General features: G+C 37.4%; 1 pseudogene; it reads left to right on the forward strand.

The window, feature by feature from the left end:
• The first annotated feature begins 20952 nt into the window (after nt 1-20952).
• On the forward strand, nt 20953-21870 carry LOC114322424 (HMG1/2-like protein; annotated as a pseudogene).
• Nucleotides 21871-24183: the final 2313 nt, after the last annotated feature.

The following is a 24183-nucleotide window of genomic DNA, read 5'->3' on the forward strand; positions in this document are numbered from 1 at the left end:
TTTTGTTTTGTTTGTCCAAGTCTTCGGCCTTGTCAAAAATGGTTCGTCTCTGGGCTTTGACATTCACTCCCGTCATTGTTATGACTTTCGAGTTCTGTCAAAGAGGGGCAACTGTAGACACCCCATTTTTGACCGCCCTTAAGACTTGGGCGTTGCTGATGTTTTGCTTGGCGGAGAAAGGTGTGCAAGGCAAATGTTCAGTTTCTTCGGCGAGGAGAGAGGCAAATCCTTCAAAACACTTTGTTTAGGGGTTTGGAGTTGAAGAAGAGAGGAAAGGAGAGGAGAAAACTAGTTTGGGAAAAGTTCGGCATGAATCCGGGTAGAAGCGAGTCGAGCAGCCCTCGCTGAATCGGGCTTATCTATCTGTACACTTGGAGTTTAGCTATGGGGCTACAACCGTCGGAAAGCTTACTTCCGGGGCTTCATTTTTCACTCAAGAATCTCCTAGAGCCAAGTCTGGGTGGGGGAGATATGATCAGTTGAAGTCGGGCATCATCCTGGTTGGATCGAATCTGCGCGGCTTCACGAAAAAGGGCATAACTTTTTGCACAGAAGGAATTTTAATGCAAGGTTTGCACCATTGGAAAGCTAACTTCCGGCGCTTCAATCTGAACATCCACCGGCACTTTTTTGACCTCACCGGCCACCCATCGGCACTCTATTTGTGCCGACTGGCAATTTATTGTGCCGACCGGCCATTTATTGTGCCGACCGGCACTTTATTGTGCTGACTGGCAATTTTTGCTAGCCGACGACCTTCCGGAGCATTCTGCAGATTGAGTGTATGCCAGCTGTGCCAGCTGGAGGGCACAGAATGGATCCTCCATATATGCACCCTTGTTTAGCTTCCTCAAGAAGCTTTACACTTTGTTTTGCCTATAAGGAAAGCTCTCCTCTTCCTTATACTAGGTTAGAAAAAACCAGCTGAGGCACCATTATACATACAAACCTATATCCATACATTCAACCCTCTCTTCCAAGCTCCAAAGTTCATTATCCTTGGCCATTTCTTCACCAATCCATAGCACCACACCCCTACACTTCATTCCAGCACATTGGAGGTCATTTGCAGAGGCTAGGAGCACCCAAACTTCAACCAAGAGGTGCTAGCTCATTGGTCTACAAAGGTGAGTCATTTTCTTCCCTTTTCTAGCCTATTCTTGCATCATATCTAAGCCATAGTTGCTTGTATATTTGAGCTCCGGCAAAAACTGAAAGTAGCATTTTTTTGAGCCGTATTTCATCTTTCATTAAGGGTCCTACCCTGTTTGATACCTCCATTTGGCACTTGCCTCTTTACACCTTTGTATGCCATCATTTTTGCATAGTATTTTTGGCCCATGTGTAATCTGTTTTGGAGCATGTTATAAACTGTGAATAGGCTTATTTTGAGCCCTTCTTCAACATTGAAGAAGGGCTCATCCTTGTTTGGGACCTCCATGTACCACTTGCCATTGTAGCCCTCTTTGGCCCCCTTTCTTGCATAATTTATTAGCCTGTTTTTCTTCTGTTTTTGTGGCTTGGTCCGAACTTAAAGTGGCCATATTTTGACCCCCTTGTCATGTTTCATTAAGGGTCTTTGGCTATTTGATGAATATTTTGTGTACTTCATGTTATAGCCCTCTTGTGGCCTTAATCTTGCATAAATTGTTTGCCATGCTTGTATCTGTTTTCGAGCCTTGTCATCTACTGAAAAACATCATATTTTTTGTCCCTCTTCAGTGTTGTAGAAGGGTATTTTTCTGTTTGGGTTTTGCATCTACCACTTGCTTCATTACCTCCCTTGCGGAGCCATTTTTGTATGCCATTTTAGCCCTATCTTTGCTTGCTGTTTGGCCATGTCATAAACTGTAAAAATGCTTGTCTCAGGGCTGCCTTGCTTCTGTCTTCATGCTCCATGTCCATATTGTGCATGCTTTGTATAGCTGTAGGCCATTGTGAATGCCTAATTTTGCATTTCGGGTCGCATGTCATGCATCGGGTGCCATTTTGCCATGATTCGGGGCTGTTTCGGGTCATGTTTAGCTTCTGAAATTTGCATGCTAGCATATCATCTTGCCATGTCTTGTTAGAGTGGCATTCCGTGCCGTAGGTTCGGTCCTCGGTTTGCGTGCACGCGTGCACGTACTTCGAGAGTCCCATTTTCATCCGTCGGCATCCTATGTGAGTGTGGCTGAGGCTCACTCATGTTGGTATAAGCCCATATCATGTTTTCATGTCATTCGCATTGTGTATGTCATTGCCTCGGTTTGCGTGCCCGTGTGCACGCATTTCGAGGCGCTTCATTTTCATCTTATGGCCACTGATGTGGGTGCGGCTGAGGTCCACTCACATTGGTGTAAGTCCATCTCGCATTGTGTATGCCATGTTTCAATACGTTGTGCATGTTATGTTGTTAGCATTGTGTGTGCCATGTAGTTACATTGCATGTTTGTATGTTTGCTTGCATGCTTAGGTCGCATATGCATTGTTGTGCATTGCCTCGCCTCTTGACCAACCATGATTGAGGTTGGGTCCCTTGTATGTTTTGTGTGCATTGCATTTGACATTGAAATGCATACTTGACTCTTTGGCCATCATGCATCGAAATGCGTGATTGGTGGCCCGAGGGTCGAGGGCCATGTTCCCTTGAGTCCATTACATGATAGGGAGTGTGTCCATGCATACATGTGCCCGAAATCCTATGCCATATACTGTCTATTCTCTGTTGCTGTCAAAACTGTCTTCTGCAGGGAGCTTCTGCCGACCGGCATAATTTAGTGCCGGCCGGCACTTTTTGAAATGCCGGTGACCCAATAAACAGCCGATGGAAGTTGTGAACTGCCGGTGGGAATTTCCCCTAGCCGGTGGTGCTCTGCAGCATGCAAGGAACCTGTCCTGGAGTTTTAGCAATTTTCAGAGAGACAGGGCAGTATAAACAGAGGTGGCAGTGTTATGGTACGGGCTTTCCGGGCGAGACGGATCCAAGCATGCATCATTCGCGCATCCCGAGGCAGAGGCTGTGGCCACCCTCCTTTTTTCTTTTGCATCCTTTCTTTTAATTAATTAGAAATTCTGTAATAATTTTATTTGTTTATTATTTGGGACTGTAATATTTATTTGGGCCCTCCGAGTGAGGGCAAATCTGTAATAAGTGTGTGTGGGTGGTGTGTATGTCTTCCAACCCCACTTCTTTCTTCCCTTTTATTTACCTGCTTACGATGGTAGATTAGGGCATGTTTAAATTCAGCATACCTTATGCCATGCATGCGTGCATTCATGCATTTGTACTGCATGTATTGGGCTCGGTACATCACGCTAACTGCACTCGTATTTCAATTCCAAGTTGAGTACTTGTTAGTTGCAGCATTTCACATGCCATCTTTAGGATAGCCAAGCCTGTTTAGAGTGCATCTTTGCATGTGTTGCATTAGCCATTTGTAACATGAACTAGGATCATGCATATGATTACTGACTAGTTACTGTTTTGGCACGGAGTACTAGGTAAGCTTTTATGCTTTAGCATATCGCATGCGTGTGAATGTTGCCATGATAGTATGCTTGCCATGCGGCTAAGTGCTTACATGAGATAAACTGCTTGAATGCCTGTGGGTGGAGGTCAAATTGCTTAAATTGGGATAATGCGTTAAAACTGTGAATTTTAAGCCCACTAGATAGTGGCAAAACCATCTTTTCCAAAAGCCCACTTGAGGGTGGCAAAATCTGCATTTTAGCCTACTTGCGAGTAGCAAACCATTTTCAAAACAAACATGAAATGTTTTGTTCCAATTTGGGCGATTTGGTCTATACTTGTTTGCTGCGCGCATAACAGAGTAATTCTAGGCTAACAATTGGTTTAAGAACACATAAAGTTTTCAAAAACGGATATCACGGTTAGTAGAGGCCGGTCTTCGGACCGGGCGAAAGGGGGTGCTCATAGCTGACCTTCCCCGATCGTACCCAAGCTCCCGAGCCGAGACAACTCCGGTGATGACGGACATGTGGCCTTCGGCACCGAGTCAGGGTTTCCTAAATTCTCCCATAAAAAATATTTAGGTGGCGACTCTGTATCTGGCAAAGCAGTCCATGTTTGGCACTACTTTTTCAAAAATCTGTTTCTCAAAACGATTTGCCAGATTTGGACTCTTTGGTTCAGATTAAGAACTGTGACACAAATCGAGTCCGAACTGTAGCGAGGCCCACGCGGGCGCGTCTACATGAGGGATGTCATCTCAAAGCACTTTGAAGGATAGATGGGAGAAGGCAGCAAGCAAAGTTTGGGCTTTGTATTGCTGGTAAGCAGTGGGAAGAGCTGGGGCTTGATAGGGGGTGAAATGCCAGAACCTCGAAGAGGGTGAGCTTCAATTCCTCAATCTATCTAGGATTATGTGGAAGGGAAGGTGCAACTGGGTCCACTCCAAAGGTAGGAGGAAACTGGAGCTTATTCACACACTCTAGCCAGTCAGAAGAGTAGAGTTTTGCCTTCTTGGCCAAGTGTGAGGATCTCAATCCTAGAGTTTCAATTGGGTGGGGATCCACACTATTTTTGTTGGTAAGGTAGAGGTATACCATGCCGAAAGTAAATTGTCTTCTAGGCAGCAGAGGCAGTCAAATGGTACATAGGGGTATACCACTGAGCTGCGAGAAGAAGGAAGAACCAAAGTAGGGTCATTGAATTCAACAAATCTGTGGTGAATTCGCTCCCTCCTCTGAGGTTGAGTTGGTTTTGGCCAGGCATTCCAACCAGTAGTTTTGGTAGAGAATGAGGCCGCCACATCCCAAGCAAAGACCTTTGGAGCAAATGAATAGCCTTCGAGGTCTATATGAGCAAGTTTTTGTTCTAAAGGCATATATTTTGCAAAAGCCTACATAACTTGTATAAATGGAGGAGAATAAGTATGGTTAATAAATGCAAAAGAGTTCTTCCTAGGTTGGCCATCATTGTCCAAAACCTCTTCATATGCTTGATCAATGAAGGACAAGATTTGATTGGCCATGAAGGATGTATCAAGTCTCTTTGTTTGCACAGATAGTGGAGGTAAGGTTCAAGCACAAGGGGAAGTTCAGTGTTTTAAACATCACTTGAAGATGGTTATAATTCTAGAACAATTAATTACCATGCACGTCCTAGAACGTGGGCAGTAGTGCATTGATCCACTAATATTACCAAGTATTGGTTATATTAGTGTGGGGGATAATGTTGGCCATATATTTTGTATCAACCAATCACAACTTGACACGTGATCCATTAAAAGTAACTAGAAGAATTAGTAAAGGTCTTCAATCATCGGAGGACATGTGACAAAATTACATCAATGGCAATGGATCTGCGAAGTATTTGAACAATCGAAAAGAGCAAGATAACATGGCTAAACGGTTCTTGAAGATTTAAATTCAAATTCAAGAGGGAAGCCTAACTGCAAGAAATGGGTTAGTGGAGGTGAAATGCTTGAAACCATGTCCCATGATCACGAAGATTGCTTCGATAGTTATCAACTACTTCGACGATTACTACCAGGTGTAGATGTCCCCGAACGTCCCGGGAGGAAATCTCGTTTTGTTCATTTGGGCTCACTACAGCTCGGACTCAAATTGTCACGGTTCTTAATCTGATCTCACAATGTGCGATGTGAGATTGATAAATCACCAAGGAGTCCAAATCCGGCAAATCGTTTTGAAAAACAGATTTTTAGAAAGAAGTGCCAAACATGGACTGCTTTGCCAGATACAAAGTCGCCACCTAAATGTTTTATTTTTAGAAAATTTAGGAAACCCTGACTCATTGCCTAAGGCTACATGTCTGTCATCACCAAAGTTGCCTTGGCTGGGAACTTGGGTACGATTAGGGAAGGTCAGCTATGAGCATCCCCGCTCGCCCGATCAAAGATCGGCCACTACTAAACATGATATCTCGTTTTTGAAAACACATGCGTTCTTATTCCGATTAATTAGCTAGAATTACTATACGATGCGCACAGCAAAACAAGTATAGACTAGATCGCCTAATTTGGAACAAAGCATCGCATATCCGTTTGTTTGGAAAATAATTTGAAGTTTGCTACTCGTAAGTAGGCTAAAACACAGATTTCAATGAATTATCCCAATTCAAGCAATCCAACCTTCACCCACAGGCATTTCAGGCAGTTATATCACCTAAGCAATTAGCCTCATGAAAAGCATGTTGTCATGTTAACATTCACACTCATGCGAGATGCTAAAGCATAAACACTTACAGTGTACTCCGAGCCAAAACAAAAAACTAGTTAGTAATCATGCATGATCCTAGTTCATGTTAAGATGGCTAATACAACGCATGCGAAATGCAACTAAGATAGGCTCGGCTATCCTAAGAATGGCATATGAGGTGCGACAATCCAATACATGTATTCAACTTGGAATTGAAATACAATGCAGTTAGCATGATGCGCCGAGCCCGGTGCATGCAATACAGATGAATGATGCAAACATGCTATCATAAGTATGCTAATTGAAACGTGCCCTAAAACTAACCATTGAAACCAGGTAAGTAAAAGGGAGAAAGAAGTGGGGGTTAGAAGACATGCACACACTCACGCACACTTATTACAACATTGCCCTCTCTCGGAGGGTTCGAATGAATAATACCAATTAATTAACTAACAAGCTAATTAAATATTACAAACCCTTAATTAATTAACAAATTAATTAAGCTATTAAAGTAGTAAAGCTGCCTCGGGAAGAGGGTCAAATGCATGCATGCTCAATTCGCTCGCTCGCCATGCCTCTGTTGCCTCTGTTTGCACTGTTCTACACCTCTGATAATTGTGGAAAATCCTAAGGTTGCTTCTGAACCACTCCCTGAACACTTTGGGATGCCATCGACCGAGAGAAGACACCACCGGCCATGGAAATATGGTCATCGACCAAAAATGGAACCACCGGCTGGGTATTTATAGTCGGCCGGCGCTGAAAGTTGCCGACCGGCCATTTATTCATGCAGAATACTGGTTTTGCTGTAGCAGAGGATAGACTGTGCATGGCAAAGAATTTACAAGGCAATGTATGCACGACCACCCTCCCTATCATGCTATGAACTCAAAGGAGTATGGCTCTCGACCCTCTGGCCACCAATCATGCATTTCAATGCATGATGGCCAAAGAAGCCAAGTGTGCAACTCAATATGGAATGAAATGCACAAAACACATAAAGGGCCCCAACCTCTATCATGATTGATCAAGAGGCAAGGGATGCATACACAATGCAATGCAACCTAGGCAAGCAAGCAAACATGCAAATAACTCAAGTGTGCAACAAATCTAATGCAACATGAGCATGTTAACATGCAATATGCAATAGGTATACAACCTAAACATGTGGACATGTATAGCATGCAACAACATGCAAAATGAAACAAGCATGCAACAACATGGTGAGATGGACTTACACTAACATGGGTAGCTCTCAAGTATGCCAAAATCAGTGGCCAAGATGATGCAAACAAGGCACCGAAACTCATGCAAACATGCACAATGCAATGGCCCTGAGCCTAAAGCACAAGATGCAACTCCCCAAGAGCATGACAAAGATGAAACATGGCATACAATGGCATACATTCCAGCTCTGAAATGGCATACTAAATGACTCCGAAGCATGCAAACACTCATGTAATGCATTGTTAAAGACTTAAGCACCGAAGCTAGTGAAATGCAATACACTATAGACATGCAAAGCGATGCTCAAATGATGAAACCAACCCCAAAAAATCCCTATGCAGACCAAAATCAATGGCAAAATGTGTTGGGATGGTGGCTCGGAATGCATTTACATGAAGCTCATGCAATGGCTCATAAATGGGGCATACAAGCACAACTCTAAGGAGCACTTAAAACATGGAAAATATGGTAGTGTAGCACCCCTATAAGCTCTGAAATATCATGCTCAATGATGCCAACACATGCAAATACTTCAAGTTAGGCATGCAAGAGTGCTCAAAACTCAAAGCTAGTCAATGCTATTACACAACAAGTATGCATGGCAAGCAGTTTTCGACCATGAGGCCACAAAACAGAGCTGAGGTAGCCCAAATCATGAACAAAATCAGTTTAGAGCAAGGTCAAAATGTGCTAGAATTGAGGGCCAAAACAACATGCAATGTAAGCTAGTAAGCATGAGTTACACTACAAGCCTATGAAGCATGTGAGGGACCACCAAACCAGCCAAAAACAGATTCATGGCATGCCAAAATATGACCAAAAACCCACTGAAATGAGGCCAACATGAGCTAGAAGGACATGCTCAAACATGAAGCAAATAAGACTAGTTTGCAAAATTTACACTACAAGTGTATAAACCAAGCATGGATTGACCAAGATAGGCAAAAACAGTGGCATATGATAGAAAAATAACCACAAATACCAGCTAAGACATGGCCAACATGAACTTAACAAAGGTGCTCACATATGAGGCAAATATGACAAGTATTGAAGACAACAAGGAGAGGGGATGGTCCTCTCCTTCTTAGGACCTCAAAACACCATCCCCACCACTAAAATCTAGTGAGAAGGACAATACAAGGTGGTCCTGAAGCTCACAAAAAAGGCACAAAAAAGAGGCCAAACAAGGCCTAAGAGGGGGGAAACAACCCCAAACACAAAAGTGATCTTAAACAAACTTCAAAAGAATGCAAAAAAAGAACTTTTATCAGCTATAAGTTAAGCTCAAAACATCATGCAAGATAGGCTAAAAGTGTGTGCAAAAATGGAGAATAAAGAGGGTAGTTCTCACCCTTGATGCACAGCTGCAAAACCAGCCGGTTCTTGGACCAAGAACCAACTCTTTGAGACCTCTCAAGACCCTCCAAGAACCTTAGGTCAATGGTGGAGGTGTATGGCAATGAGGTGTGGTGCTAAAGGCCAAGAACAAACACTTTCTAAGCCTAAATTATAGAGACAAAGAGAGAGATATGCTTCTTGCCTTAAACAAATTTTTTTGGAACCCCTCTAAAGGAGAGGGAGGCCCTCTCTTATAGAGAAACAAGAGGGTTCAAGCTTCTTGGAGAAGCTAAAGAGGTTCAAGCTTCTTCAAGAAGCTAAAAAGGTTCAAGCTTCTTGGAGAAGCTAAAGAGGTTCATGCTTCTTGGAGAGGCTAAAGAGGTTCAAACGGTTCAAGCTTCCTCAAGAAGCTAACACAAAGGTTCAAAAGGTTCAAACTTCCTCAAGAATCTTAAAACAAGGTTCAAAAGGTTCAGGCTTCCTCAAGAAGCTAAAACAAAGGGTGCAAATCCTCCATACACCTGTATGGAGGGCAGGGTTCGTGCCACCTGGCACTAAATATCTGCATAAAGCAGATGAACAGGGTTCGACCAGCAGAAAAGGCCGATCGACCAACACAAAGGGCCGGCCGACTAAATACATTGCCAACCGGCCAATACCTTTGGCCGGTAACAAGAAAACAAGGCCGGTGGCCTCAAGCCATGGCCGGTGATGTGTGGGGATGGCCAACAAGCCATTCTCTACCCTTAGAAGCAAAAACACAAGTGTTTGGTCCATGACCAAGCACAAAATAGATAAGTTGAGAGATCTTGAGGCGAGGCGCGTAGTCGAGACCTCCGAGAACTCAAAACGAACACGAACATGGATGATCATCGAGTGTTCAAACGATGACGTCCAAGTCTTGAGGACGGTCAAAAATGGGGTGTCTACACCAGGGCTTATAAATGGAAGAGAAAGCTAATAGTGAAAAGACCTAGAACCAGATCTAGAAACCAGCTTATGTACTTTATATTTTTTCCTTCCAATTCTTTACTTTCCTGCGCTTTATTTCAATTTCTTAAGAGTAGTTCGAAGTTAGTCTGTTCGTTTCTGTAATTCCCTTCGAAGTTGTGAAAGTGTGAAGGTACTACTGTAAAAATTTGTTTACTTAATGAAGTTCAATTTCTGACATTGTTCTCTCCCTCCTTGTTTTACTTTTGATTAATACTTCTGAATTTTTTCCTAAAACAAGCTACCAGTAAAAGTTCTCTTTATTGAGGCTGAGAAAACTTCGAAGCAATTGTCTGATTGATTGGTTGGCATTTATTATTTCTATAAGGACTTATTGATCCTTGCTGGTACGCTCTAATTACATTTCTAACCTTCAAAAACCAAAAAGCCAACAGAAACATTGATGGAAAATGCCTTAGTGTCTATTGATATTTGTCTTTATTTTTGGAAAATTAATTTCCTTGGAAACATTCAATCATTTTCAATTATTTTTTTTAATTTTTCGTTAATATATATATATATATATATTGATTCATGTAGATTTCAACATGGTACTCACCAAGTTATTGTTTTTCATGGGAGTCGAAGATAAGAGTTCTAACATAAATCTTTCCATAAATGGGTTAATAATGTCAATTTCAAATTATGTGAATTTGACACTACGTAGATTTGTTTACTTTTTGTGTTATCATGTGGTTTCATGCTTGAGTTCATGTTGAAAGCTAGTTAATGTAGACACTCCATGTTGACTGGACACAAGACTTTGCACCTCGGATGTTTTTGGATGATGGGAGTGCCACAGTTTCAATGTAATAGTACACTATGAACTTCTGGTAGACTGGCTAGATTAACCTCCTAAACCAAACTAGAGTTCTCAAAATATTTTTCAACTTTAATCAAAATAATGTTTTCAAAAGGATAAGTGAAGTGATTATTCATGTATTTGACTAACTCAAAATTGTTGGCTTTCCGTAAAAGATGTCTAAAACAAGTCTTTCTTCTAAAAAAAAGCAATTAGAGGTTGCTTGGATGCATGAAAAGTAGACAAAATCACTCAAAATGAGGACTGTAGCTTGCAAGAGGTAGGGAATGAATCGTTGGTCTAGGACTTATGGGCACCAATACAGGATTGTGGTTGCATGCTCCTAGAGGTAAGGGATTATGGCCGCACAACTAAAGTTACAGCCATAGATCTAAATATCAGCCGGTATGTACCATAGTAGCTGATTCAAATCGAAAAATCAGAGTGTCGATTCAGATATGGAATAGTATACCATTGAGAATGAAATTTACAGTCGTAGCGTTTGAGTCCTGGTACATATCAACCTGAATCTGATACATGGAGTGATACAATCCGATACAGATTTGCCATCGCCAGTATGGACAAAATTGTAGCAGAGAACCTCCTGTAAAAGCAAAAGTAATCGTCAATATAGATGAAATTAGAGCAGAGAACCTGCAAAAGCAAAAAGTAATTGCAGAAAACAAAAGAATAACCCATCACATAAATCACTCACTCAAACCTTTCACTTCAAGTGTTTTGTCTTCTTCAAGCAATTTCACACTTTCATGGACCATAAATTTGCTACCAGTTACAGATTTGCAGTTCACATTTCACAATCAAACTTCTTTGTGGCTTGGCTCCATAGATCTAAGCTTCTTTGGGCTGTGGAGTTCACTTCAACCTTAAGCTTCTTTAAAGAAGGTTTGTCTCCCTGAGTTGCAACTTGCAAGTTGTAATTTGTGCTGTTGTTGTGCTCAATTTTGTTGTCATCGTGCTATGTTTTTGGTGAGTTGTTGTGGGTTTTCCTATGCTTTATTTTTGTTTTGTATTTCAATTTTTTTTTTTTTCTGTTTTTCTATTTCGTATTTGTCTGGGTTTGGCCGGTAAAGCCACTGTTCTGCATCTTTTAGAGAGAGAGAGAGAGAGAGAGGGAGAATAGGAATGTTTGTGGTTATATTATGGTATGGGAGATTGAAATGGATAAGAAGAGAGAGGTACTCAGGTACATGAAGGTGCGTGTGTTTATGGTGGATTTGTAGATTGTAAATGTTTAGTTTTTTTTTTCTATTTATTTGTTTATACACCTACACCTCTGTTTATAGTAATATATATATATATATATATATATATATATGTTTTTCTCGGTTGAGCAAGGGAAAAAAAACAAGAAAAATAAATATTCAAATCAAGATCTTCATCTGTCACAAGCTTGGATCCACAAACAAGGTTAGCTGAAATGTTTGTGATTGTTCATTGTTTTTTTTTTTTTTTTTTTTTTTGGTGCTATGTTTATGTACTATGTTTTTTTTTTATTTATTTGTGTCTTGCTTTGGTGTAAATGCTTAAGATTTAGATTTTTTTATTTTAAACGTATTATTGTTACTAACTAAATTAGAATTAAAATATTTATCAATCGAAAACTGTTATTCTAGATAATTGAAAATTAGAATGGTGCATGGAGGTGGTTCTAGTGGAAAACCTCCAAGTGATGATATTGGTTGGAAATTTGGAATTCCACTAAAAAAATACTAGGCATAAAATTAGGTGTACATTTTGTGGAAAAGAGTTAAATGGTGGCATAATTAGGTTGAAGAAACATTTGGCCCATTTGAAAGGTCAAGTAGCACCTTGTGCTAATGTCAGTGGTTAAGTTTGAGAGTTGTTGATGTATGGTAGATTGTTTGTATGTGACTATGATTGAAACGAATGATTTATTTTCATGTCTCTCTTTCTTTTATTGATTTGTTGTGCATTTGGAAGTATTTCATTGTTGAAAATAAGTAAAAAAAATATTTTCACATCAATTTTTTTATTAAAAGTTTAACATATGCCAAGAAAAGCTTGAGACTAAAATAAATACATATCATTTAGTTGAAAATGAGTCAAAAGTGCTCCTATGTATCAAAATTTTGATTAAAATGTGACAAATTAAGGCTAAAAGAGTAAAAAAAAAATGCATAAAATTGGGTTTTAGAGGGATTGCTAATGAGTTTAAAAATTTCACGGTCGCGACACCCGATTCCCGATACGTACCGACCGATATTACTGATACCAATACTCTGCGATCGATACCGTTACATTACCCAATACCGCGAGTTAGAACTATGGTTACGGCTGCACCTATCAGACCTGCAGCCATATGTTTTCACTTGTACCCGTGCATGAGATATGTTTTCTCATTCCAATTTTAGCAAGGCATTATACGAACTTGGCGTGTATATAAATACTTGGCTCAAGTGTATATACCTTAAACCCCCTCCCCCCAAGCCACCTTTGACTATATATACAACCTTCTACCTTTCAAGAGATTTGATTTTTCTATGTCGAAATCTTGTTCAATTAAAACCCACCGCACGCTGAACTTAAGAAATTTACCCCAAATCGATAAGTTAGACACTATTCTTGAGCCACCAAAGCAAACCCATTGGAGAATAAAGGCGCCAAGGTTCAAATACTTTAGGAAAATGTCTGAGGGCTCTTACTTTGACTTTTTCTTTCAATTTCTACTGTTTAACCTGTAACCAGAGGTTATTTATCTTTTCCCCTCTATTTTCCACTATTTCAATCATGGTTTTATTTTATACTAGTTAGCTAAAGCTAATCCATCCTTTAGCACCCGTTTTTGTCATCTTGTACTTGTGTCCATTCTATTCGTTTTGCATCCTTAGGTTAGGTATAGTAGCATAATTTTAATACATTTTTGGTTCGGTTTAGCCTTTGTTCATCCTTACTTAATTCTTTCATTGATTTGATTTATTCGATTTATACATGAAAAGCTTGATTTTGATGCATATTTGACATGTTAGTGTATACCAGACCTCTAGGTTCATACAATGAATGTCTGCATTAGTAGGAACATCTAGGATCATAGACATATTTTTCTAGCCTTTGTTTATGAAGTTTGATGTTATAAAATTTGAGTAAGATGGTTTTTGATAAAACTGAAAATTGAAAATTGAAGATTAAAAATTAAGTATTGAAAACTGAATATTGAATTTTTTTAACTGAAAAACTGATTGATAATGATGGCAGTCCGGCAATGGCGGCGAAGCTTGCGATGACGGTGGTCGTGGAGCCTAGTGGTAGTGGTAATGGAACTTGGTTGTGAAGGAGGTAGGTTTGGTGTTGAAAAGTGGTAGTGAAGGTGATGGTGATGCTCATGGTGGCAGTAATGGAGTTCAGTGGTGGTGAAGTTGGTGGTTTAGATGGTGATGTTGGTGAAGTTGATGAAGTTGATGAAGTTAATGAAGAGATGATATGTATGTATATATATATATATATATAGATAATTGATATGGGTTTGAGAGAATATTGGGTGAGTGAATTTGGGTTTAATAGAAGTTGATGAAGAGATGATATGTATACATATACATATATATATTGAGTAAGTGAATTTGGGTTTGAGAGAAATTGGGTTGGCGAATTGAGTGATTACGGTGGTGGTTGGTGGTGGTAGCAGCGCTTGCAATGGCGGATGAGGGGGAAAAATTAGAAGAATATGAGAGATGGCGAGTTTGGGTAGGTGAGGGTGAGTTTACATCTTTCTTTTGAAATTTGAGGCCAAAATGTAATTTTTTTAACATTTTCAGTTTCAAATGCAACGGTAGGCGTAAAAATGATACGATTTCAAAAATTTGGGGGATAAAATTGAAATTATTCGAAATCTAAACGTGTAATTGAAAATTGAATCAAAGTATAGAGGTAAAAATGAAATTTTCTCTTGATAAATTCATAACATTACGAACTTGAATTTATAGCATGTAACTCATAACATGTGATACAAGATAAAACAAAATATATGCTTTAATGGCTTAAAAGTTCTAAGAACATTGCCCTATTACAATCAAAGTGGGTCTCAACCCAATACAAGTATAGCCCTTGACTTAAAAAATAAGTCACACTACAAAAATTCTCAATGCCCTCATCCCGATGGAGGCATACAGTCAACACTTGAAAATAGTTTCCACATAGGGATGAGCATAAAACCTAGCAAAGATAATCTCAATGAAGTACATAAAATTTAATAATATCATATGGTGAATGTAATGAGATGCCATGACAAAAACATATGTTTTTCTTTTTAAAATCTTGTGCTATGCACTTTCTGAAATCATAAGTAATTCAAAACTTTCAATTCAATAAAACTCGGGGCGATTAATACAACACTAGTAATCTCTAAGTACATGTCTGCTAGTAGTCTCATAGAGCATTACCGAATCCACTTTACCAGCTCTTAATCGGAAGGAAATTGAAACCGACTCCACACATATTTTAGGACTTTCATCGTGGACCTAAAGCTAATTTAATTCTCAACCAAATTACACCTCCTAATTGGATTCACCATGGTATTTACCCTTTTTTTCGAAACAAACAATTTATTCTCAACAAAAGTAATCTCAATTGCGATAAAAGTTAAATTCATATACAATCATGCGATACTCAATGATATGTATGTCTTTGCAAGAATTTTGAACTTCCTAATTCGTATGCAATTTCTACAACAAGTCAATACAACCCTCCACCGATTACCAAAACAATTATTTCTATCTCAATATTTCCAAATAGGCAATATAAAAAGCATAATTCAACATTTCCAACAATTCCCAAATAGAATATGTTTTTCCGAAATCTCAACATTTTCAAATACACTCAATACTCATAATCCTTCAAAAATTTCATGAATTTCACCAACATAGTTTCACTCCCAAATCTCTACACTTCGGTTTTTTTTTTTTTTAAAAAAAAAAAGGGAATTTCCTCTCAAAGCATGATTTTTCTCAAATTCACAACTACTTTTGGCCATCACTTCACCTTAGCAATAGCCTCCCCTGCAACCCCTCTCACTTGTTTTTAAACCAAGTTTTTAAAATACTTGTATACCAAATATATTTTTTCGGATAAATTACATTGATATTCTTTAAGGTTTATCTTTAATATATGTACCCGCTCACGTTCTAGAAATTGCATCCCCCTTCATAAGGTTTAAACTTCTATTACAATTTAATCCTTCCATTAGTCAACCGTTACGTCAATTAACGGAAAAAACTAATATAAGAAATTAATTTTTTAAAATGTCTATTTTACCCTTGTTTGCATTTATAAAATTGACAAGTAATTTATTGTTTAGAAAAATTTTATATTCCCCAATTATAGTCTTTGATTATTACCTATAATGGTATTAGTTATAATTATTGATTATAACATTATTTTGATTATGGTTCAAAAGGTATATGGTTATACCTGATGCAGTGTTTGACTATAACTTTTTTTTTTAGCTATGATTGAAACGGATCTAATTATAATATTTGTGATAATTAACACCACAAAATCTTGTGTACCATAGCATTACCTAAATGTTTAACAGTATAATAATATATGCATAGAATGAATTTTTGTGATTCTCTATAAATTTTATTTACTCATCTAGTAATTTTTTTTTAAAGTATTTTTTTAATAAGAGTAAAATAGGCATTTAAAAAAATTAATTTATTTTATTAACTTTTTCAGTTAGTTGACTTAACGGTTGACTAATGGAAGGATTAAATTGTAATGGAAGTTTAAACCTTAGAGTGGAGGATGTAATTTCCAAAACGTGAGGGGAGTACTTGTATTAAAGACAAACCTCAAGGAGTGTTATTTTCTTAATGAAAAGAAACATGAACATATTTAATATTTTATGTTGGGAGATTCTACAATAATACCCGTTATTAATTGTTTTAAGATAATAATACTCTTATTTGGTGATTTTATTTTCCCTTTGTCTCTCATCTTAGTAGCAAAGTATAAACAAGATCACCAGATAAAGATATTATTTTAAAAAAAATTTAATAAATGTGTCCTGTACTTTAGACAAGATCTGATTTTCTGTAAATTCCTAACAAAATCATAACAAAAATAATTAATTGTAATAAGATAATATTTTGAAGAGATTAGTTGAATTTTAAAATTTAGAAGGACAAAATATAGGCATTGTTTGGGAAGTTGGCTATTGTGCTTTTTAATTATTTTAATCTGGCTAAAATAGTTGTGTTTGAGAAATTGATTGGCTTTTTTTGTAATTAATTTGATAGTTGTGAAAAAAAAATGATCATAGATTGAATGTGACATTTCATCTAATTAGTTATTTTAACTTATCTTGTCTTTTAATAAGTTATTTTAACCCACCACTCTTTTCAAATACCCAAAAATATGTCATAATTTTTAAAAAATTACTGTAATTTATCCATTTTATTTTTCTGTAAAATCTTCACCAAAAGAAGCATTAAAAAATAATAATCCAATGATGGGACATTTCGAGAGGGGTGACAACTTGCAACAACACAATCCATGTAGAAGCCTAATAAAAATGAGTGGTCCCAAAGCCCTAATAGCAGTAGTGGCTGACAGCCAATCTTGCCAAAGAAATAAGCCGGAATTTCAACCACACATAAAAATAAAAAATAAAAACAGTTATGTTACGTAGCTCGAAATTGCCGAGCTCGAATTTAGCCCAAATTCAAAACGACATCATTTCGTTGTTTTGATTTTGATTTTGATTTTTTTTTAATAACTGGCAGAAAAAAAATCAAAAAAGAAGAAGAAGAAAGAAGAAGAAGAGAGTAGCAAAGAGAGAGAAAATCATCATCGTCAACCACCCAACAAGCCATTCATCTTCAGATCTTCATCAACATCATCATCAACAACCATTCATCTTCAGATCCAAAAAAAAATATCAACAATTCATCTTCAGATCCAGAACATCTTCATCATCAACAACAACATCACCATCACCATCATCAGCACATTTTCAGATCCAGATCCACTAGGGAAAAAAAAAAACCGATGATTGATCTGAAAAAAAAAAAAATCGGGCTGAAAAAAAAAAAAAAAAAAAAGCGGAGGCGAAGGCGAAGGGGGCGATCGACCCTCTCTCTCTCTCCATTCCATCTTCCCCTCTACTATTGATATGTTGTAAAAGCGGAGGAAGATCACGTGTAAATATATAACACTAATGATATGTTGTAATTTACCTGTCATCTCCTTGTAATTAAAGTCATATATTCATTTAGCCCCCTTACCATTAGTTAGAGAAACAATCAACATAAAAATTTTGAGAGGCAGAATAATTATTCCTAGTTGATGATAAGTTTGGTTTTATCTAGTTGGGTTCGTAAGATCTATCACAAGTATCACTACAAGAAAAGTGGGTTTATGAGACGGAACTATTTGCGACGGCACACTTGCCGTCTCAAAAAAACAGAGTATTTGCGACGGTACCATTTGTCGTCTCAAAAAAGCAGAGCGTTTGCGACGGCACAATTTGCCGTCCCAAAAAATGAGAGCATTTGCGACGGTATTTTCTGCCGTCACAAGTACTTTCATTTTTTGAGACGGCAAATTGTGCCATCGCAAATACTTTACTTTTTTGAGACGGCATTTTCTACCGTCGCAAAAATACTTTTGTGTTTTTTTTTTTAGTGAATATTTTTTAAATTTTAAATATTTTTTTTAGATGCACCTTACTTAGATGTATCCTAAAAAAAAAATTATGAAAAAATATTTTTAAAAATTAATAAATACATAAAAATACAAAAAAAAATATATTGAATTATTGTATTTTTGGTATTTAGTGAATTTTTAAAAGATTTTTTTTACAATTTTTTTAATTTTTAGTTGTATTTATGTTAGGTGTGTCTAAAAATTTTTTTAAAAAAATATTTAAAATATTAAAAAAATTCATTAAAAACAATATAACACGGAAAACAAGAAAGTATAATTTTCTCAAAAGAGTTTTTGGAAAACTCTAATCTAGCATAGTGATTGTGGTTTTGAGACAGCTTCATATATTTACAGTCACAAAATGGTTTGAATAAATTCAACAGTATTTTTTTGTCGCAAAAAAAAATTAAAAAAAAAACAATGTCGTCTTACTCTTTTGATATAACATTTCTCTTTTCATTCATTTTTTCATCTTCCTGTCTCTCTGTCTCTATCTCTCTCTCTCTTCTCTTTATCTCTTTCACTCATCACTCTTCTTTCTCTGTCTGTCTGTTTCTCTCTCTCATTTTCTCTTTGTGTCTCTCGCCTATCTCTCTTCTCTCTATCTCTCTCATCTGTTTTCTCTCTCTGTCTCTCTCGCTCATCTCTCATCTCTCTTCTCTCTATCTCTCCCATTTCTTTTCTCTCTCTCTCTCTCTCTTATCTCTCTATCTCTCTCTATCTCTCCCGTCCATTTCTCTTCTCTCTCTTTTTCTGTGTCTCTCTCTCGCTCATCTCTTTTTGCTCTATTTCTCTCTTTTTTTGTCTATCCCTCGCTCATCTCTTGTTTCTCTCTCTTTTTCTATCTCTCCATCTATCTCTCTCTCTCTTTCTCTCTCTATCTCTTTTTCTGTCTATCTCTCTCTCCCTGTCTCTCTCTCACTCATCACTCTTCTCTCTCTCTCTCTGTGTCTATTTGTCTATTTCTCCCTCACTATGTTCGCCTTGCTCACTCTCTTACTCCTATCGTCTCTATTTATCGAGCTCCTTCTCGATTTATCGATCCACTATAAACGACATCGTCTTACTCTTTTGAACATTTCTCTTTTCACCAATTTTTTCATCTTCCTATCTCTCTGTCTCTGTCTCTCTTCTCTTTCTCTCTCTTACTTATCACTCTTCTCTGTCTGTCTGTCTGTCTCTCCCTTTCTCTATGTATCTCTTTCGCCATCACCACCACTACCATCATCTCTTATCCACCACTTTCACCACTACTGCCGCTTCCTCTCCTCTACCACAAAATATTACCTCTCTTCTCTCTCTCACTCATCACTCTTGTCTGTCTGTTAGTCTTTGTCTCTGCCTCTGTCCCTTTCTCTTTCTCTCTTTCTCTCTCACTCATCTCTCTTCTCTTTATCTCTCCTATCTCTCTATCTCTCTTCTCTCTCGCTCACTTATCTTCTCTCTATCTCTCTCTCTGTCTTTCTCGCTCATCTTTCTTCTATCTTCGTCTCTCTCTTTTTCTATGTCTTTCTCTCAATCATCTCTTTTCGCTCTCTTTCTCTCTCTCTCTTTGTCTATCTCTCGCTCATCTCTTGTTTCTCTCTGTTTTTCTATATGTCTCTCTCTCTATATATCTCTTTCTCTCTTTGTCTCTCTCTCACTTATCACTATTCTCTCTCTCTTTCTCCATCTGTGTCTGTTTGTCTGTCTCTGACTCTTCTCTCTCTCTCTCTCTATGTGTCTGTCTATTTGTTTGTCTCTCTCCCCCATTGTGTTCACCTTGCTCTATTTACCGAGCTCTCCACTACAAGAAAATGCACTTTTAGCAACCACTTTGTCTCTCTCTCACTCATCACTGTCTCTGTCTGTCTGTCTATCTCTCTCTTTCTCTCTATCTCTCTTCTCTATCTGTCTCTCACTCATCTCTCTCTCACCACCCATCTTCTCTACCACATTCACCACTACTGCAAATGCAATTCCACTACTACCACTGTTGTCACTCAACCTCTACAACTATCATTACTACCACCATCGCTACCACTCCACTACCACCACTACTATTACCATTATCTCTTATCCACAATCGCTATTCTATCTCCTCTACAACTACCACAACTTCACCACTTATCTCCTTCACCATCACTACCACCACCACTTTCACCACTACTGCCACTTCCCATCCTCTACCACAAAAAATTAGTTCTTGATTTTTAGTAATAAAAAAATGGGTCACAAAAAAAAAAAAATTTATTGACCACAAAAAATTAACTTTATTTTAATAGAAAATATTATCCCTACTTCTACCAAATAAAAAAATAATAATAATTTTTTATTCATTAAAATAATATATGAAACAAATAAATTTTTAACCTTATTAAATGAAAAAAAAATTCATTAACTATAAAAAAAATTATTTTAATAAAAAATAATTTTTTTTGGCAACGGCATCCTCCGTTGCAAAAAAAAAAAAAAAAAAAAAAAAAAAGTCATTTTATTATTTAAATATTCATTTGTAATGAAAATAAAAAAAAAAGTTCATTTGTAATCTTCCCCCCCCCTCTTTTCCATTCCCGCTCGGGTTTCCTCCCACCCCAAACCCAAAATCCCCAATCTCTTGAACCAAAATCCCCAACACTTTCAGAGCTCGAATCCAGAAGATCTTCGGGTCTCTCATCATCATCATCATCATCATCGCTAAGCCCTCCATGGTCTCTCACCGACGGTGAGGTCGAGAAGAGAGAGTGGCGACGACCCTCTTCTGCCAAAGACGACGACCGAACCCCCATTTCTTTCTCTTTCGATGGCCTTGCTTGTAGCGTTGTAGGGTTCCGCCATGAAAGGAGGCAGATCGAAAACGGAGAACAAAAGGACCGATAGCAAGTAAGTTTTGTTTGCCTTGTTGTTTTTGGAGTTTTTAGATCTGAGATCTATTATGCGTGTGATTCAAAGTGTGTTTTTTTGGTATTGAAGATCGATTTTTTTGTTGTTAGGCTTTCGGTGAAGAGAGGTGCTCCGAGCGAGAAGGCTGGTAAAAAGCTAGCGGCGAAGAAGGGGAAGGCTGCCAAGGACCCTAACAAGCCGAAGAGGCCTACTAGTGCTTTCTTTGTTTTCATGTGATCATCTATTTTCCTTTCTCTCGCATGAAAATCATTGTTAGATCTGTATATTCTGCGTCAATGAATATATTTTTAAATGTTTTAGGGAGGAGTTTAGGAAAATGTACAAAGAGAAGCATCCTAGCAACAAATCCGTAGCCGCCGTGAGTGTTTTCACCTCATTTGTTTTATAGATTTCTGATTTGTGGATTTTGTTCAAGTTTGATTTCAAGAAAATGGTAACATTCTTCATGATTCAATTAATTTACTATTATTCAATCAATCCCTAGATGTTTTAGGAAATTATTATTTGATTATTTGCAATAATGGTTGGTATAGGCTAAGGGTCTAGCTGATGAAGAAGAGTCTGACAAGTCGAGGTCGGAGGTGAACGATGAGGATGACGAAGACGATGAGAGTGGGGGGGTTAGTTTTGTTGTATTCGGTCTTGCTTGTAGGGTTGCTTGTAATTTGTTTCTTTATATGTATTTGGATGAGTGCGGGAATTTGGAGGTTTCAACTAGCTTCAAACTTTCCTTGGGAAATCAATGGACTGGCTATTTACATCCAAGGCTGATATGTTTCTTGTGATATGTTTCGCCCTCTTTTTGTTATGCCTCCTCTCAGATCTTAGATTCTCTCTTTATCTCATCTGGGTCTTCTTCAATTGGTAATTTTTGCTATCTTTACATGCCACACAATTCTGGGTTGTTGTTGATCTTTCCCTTTTTTTTTTCCTTCCCAATTTCAAGCTAAATTTAAATTATTTCCTTTGCTTTGCTTAGGAATTCTCGATCCTTTGCTGATCGATTATTGATCTGTGAAAGATCAGATGCTTTTCGATTGATTCCAAGAATACCCATTTCCTCAATCATCTTACAAGTCTCCAATTTTCTACTAGATTCTTTGCTAAGGTATGCTTGTCCTTGTTTAATCTACATTATGATGTTTTACGTTGGATATGATTGGTTTTTATGTTTTCATAGAAATTTAAGAAGTGGGAATTGAATCACATATGTTGATGTTTTCCAGTCAATTACATGTTGCTCTTTAGATCTGGTTTTATAGTTTTATACTTGGTTTTGTGTTGATGATGGATTGATTGATCTTTGTAAAGTTTGAATTTGTGGATATGAATTTGTTTTTGAATTCAATTGGTGGGATTATTGGTTGCAGGATGGAAATGGAGCCTGGATAGTTATTCATTGGTGGGATTTCTTGGGACACGAACGAAGACCGTCTGAGAGAGTATTTCCAAACTTTTAGTGAGGTAGTTGAAGCTGTGATAATGAAGGATCGGAACACAGGGCGTGCTCGTGGTTTCAGTTTTGTTGTCTTTGCTGATCCCTCTGCTGCAGAAAGAGTTGTTAGGGAAAAGCACATCATAGATGGTAGAACTGTAAGTTGTGCATTTGAATTAAAGTTTTGTTTGTCATTACAGATTTTTCTAACTTATATTTCAATGGGTAATTTTGCTTACATTATGAATTGAAGTATAGCGTCTCATAACAACTATACTTTTCTGATTGATTCTTGATGTAGTATCAGAACTAAGTTGAAAATTATGATTGGATGTAGTTTGTCATAGAATTTATTTTGTAATGAAGCGAAACCCAATTAATTTCGATTTATGATATGTTTGAGGTGCATTTATTAGGTAGATATGTAAGTTATGCATTTGAATTAAATTTTTGTTTGGCATTAAACTTTCCTCAATATATATTTCAATCATTATTTTGCTTATATTGTGAATTGAATTGAAGTATATAGCATCTCAAAACTTAGTCAAGCAAGTATACCGTTTTGATTGAATCTTAAATGTGTATCCGAATTACGCAGAAAATTATTCCTGGATGTAGTTTTTCAGAGAATTGATTCATTCTCCATTTACTTGTAATAAAGTGAAACCCAATTCATTTCAATTTACGGTGCATTTAAATTTAGCAGGTCAAATCTGATCATTTCTAACCGTTGCTTATTAACAAATTTATAGAAATTGCTCATTAACACAATTAAAATTTAGCAGGTCAAACCTTGACTGTATTCATCTTTATAGAAATTGCGCAAATATAAGACCTTTTTTAGAAACCTTTTATAGAAATTACGCAAATATAAGATATTTCTAACCTTTTTTGGACGGATTCAAATTTAGCAGTGTTAGTAATGGGTGTCCATGTGGCATGACCATTTGTATTTGAATTTGAATCTTATCCAAATAGGTTTTGAAATTGAATTCAAACCTATTTAGGATAACCACTCAGGATACAGATATTATCTCCATTAACTGATATGGATAGATAATAATAACATATTATATATCTGGTATATGGGTTATGGGTGAAAAAGAGAGAAACAACGTATGATCTGAGTTTTACCCATATACTGACTCTCACCCAAAAACAACGATCAAGTCATTTGCACTGTGATTTGTGTGGGTGATATTCATTCTGTAATATCACTTCACTGCTGGGTTGGTTTATCAGATTCTGGAAGCACGTGATTTACCCACAAGGTTCTATCATCTAAAGGTATGATCTAAATATTTTATCCGCTGCATTTTTATACTTTGATTTACATTGGTATCAGAGCCATAAATATGGGTATTTTCGTGCTTATTTTTCTGCATTAAAATATGTGTATATTTTTTATATAAATATATATACATCTATATACATGAATATTAATGGAGGAGGAAGATGAAGTGCACGGTTTTTTGCATTTTAACTCCATTAGATTGAGAGAGTGATATACCTCATTTTTATGTTGTTTAAATGTCATTTTTAATGCCATAAATGTTTTTATTGTGAAAAATGGAGTCCGACAGTACAAAAATCGGACCAGAAAACAACCGGGAAGGCGGCGCGTGTGATTCACGCGCTGTATGACGCCGCCCAGCAGCGCCAC

Source organism: Camellia sinensis, chromosome 8 (genome assembly GCF_055761805.1).
Source record: "Camellia sinensis isolate YWXY chromosome 8, ASM5576180v1, whole genome shotgun sequence".
Lineage (NCBI taxonomy): Eukaryota > Viridiplantae > Streptophyta > Magnoliopsida > Ericales > Theaceae > Camellia > Camellia sinensis.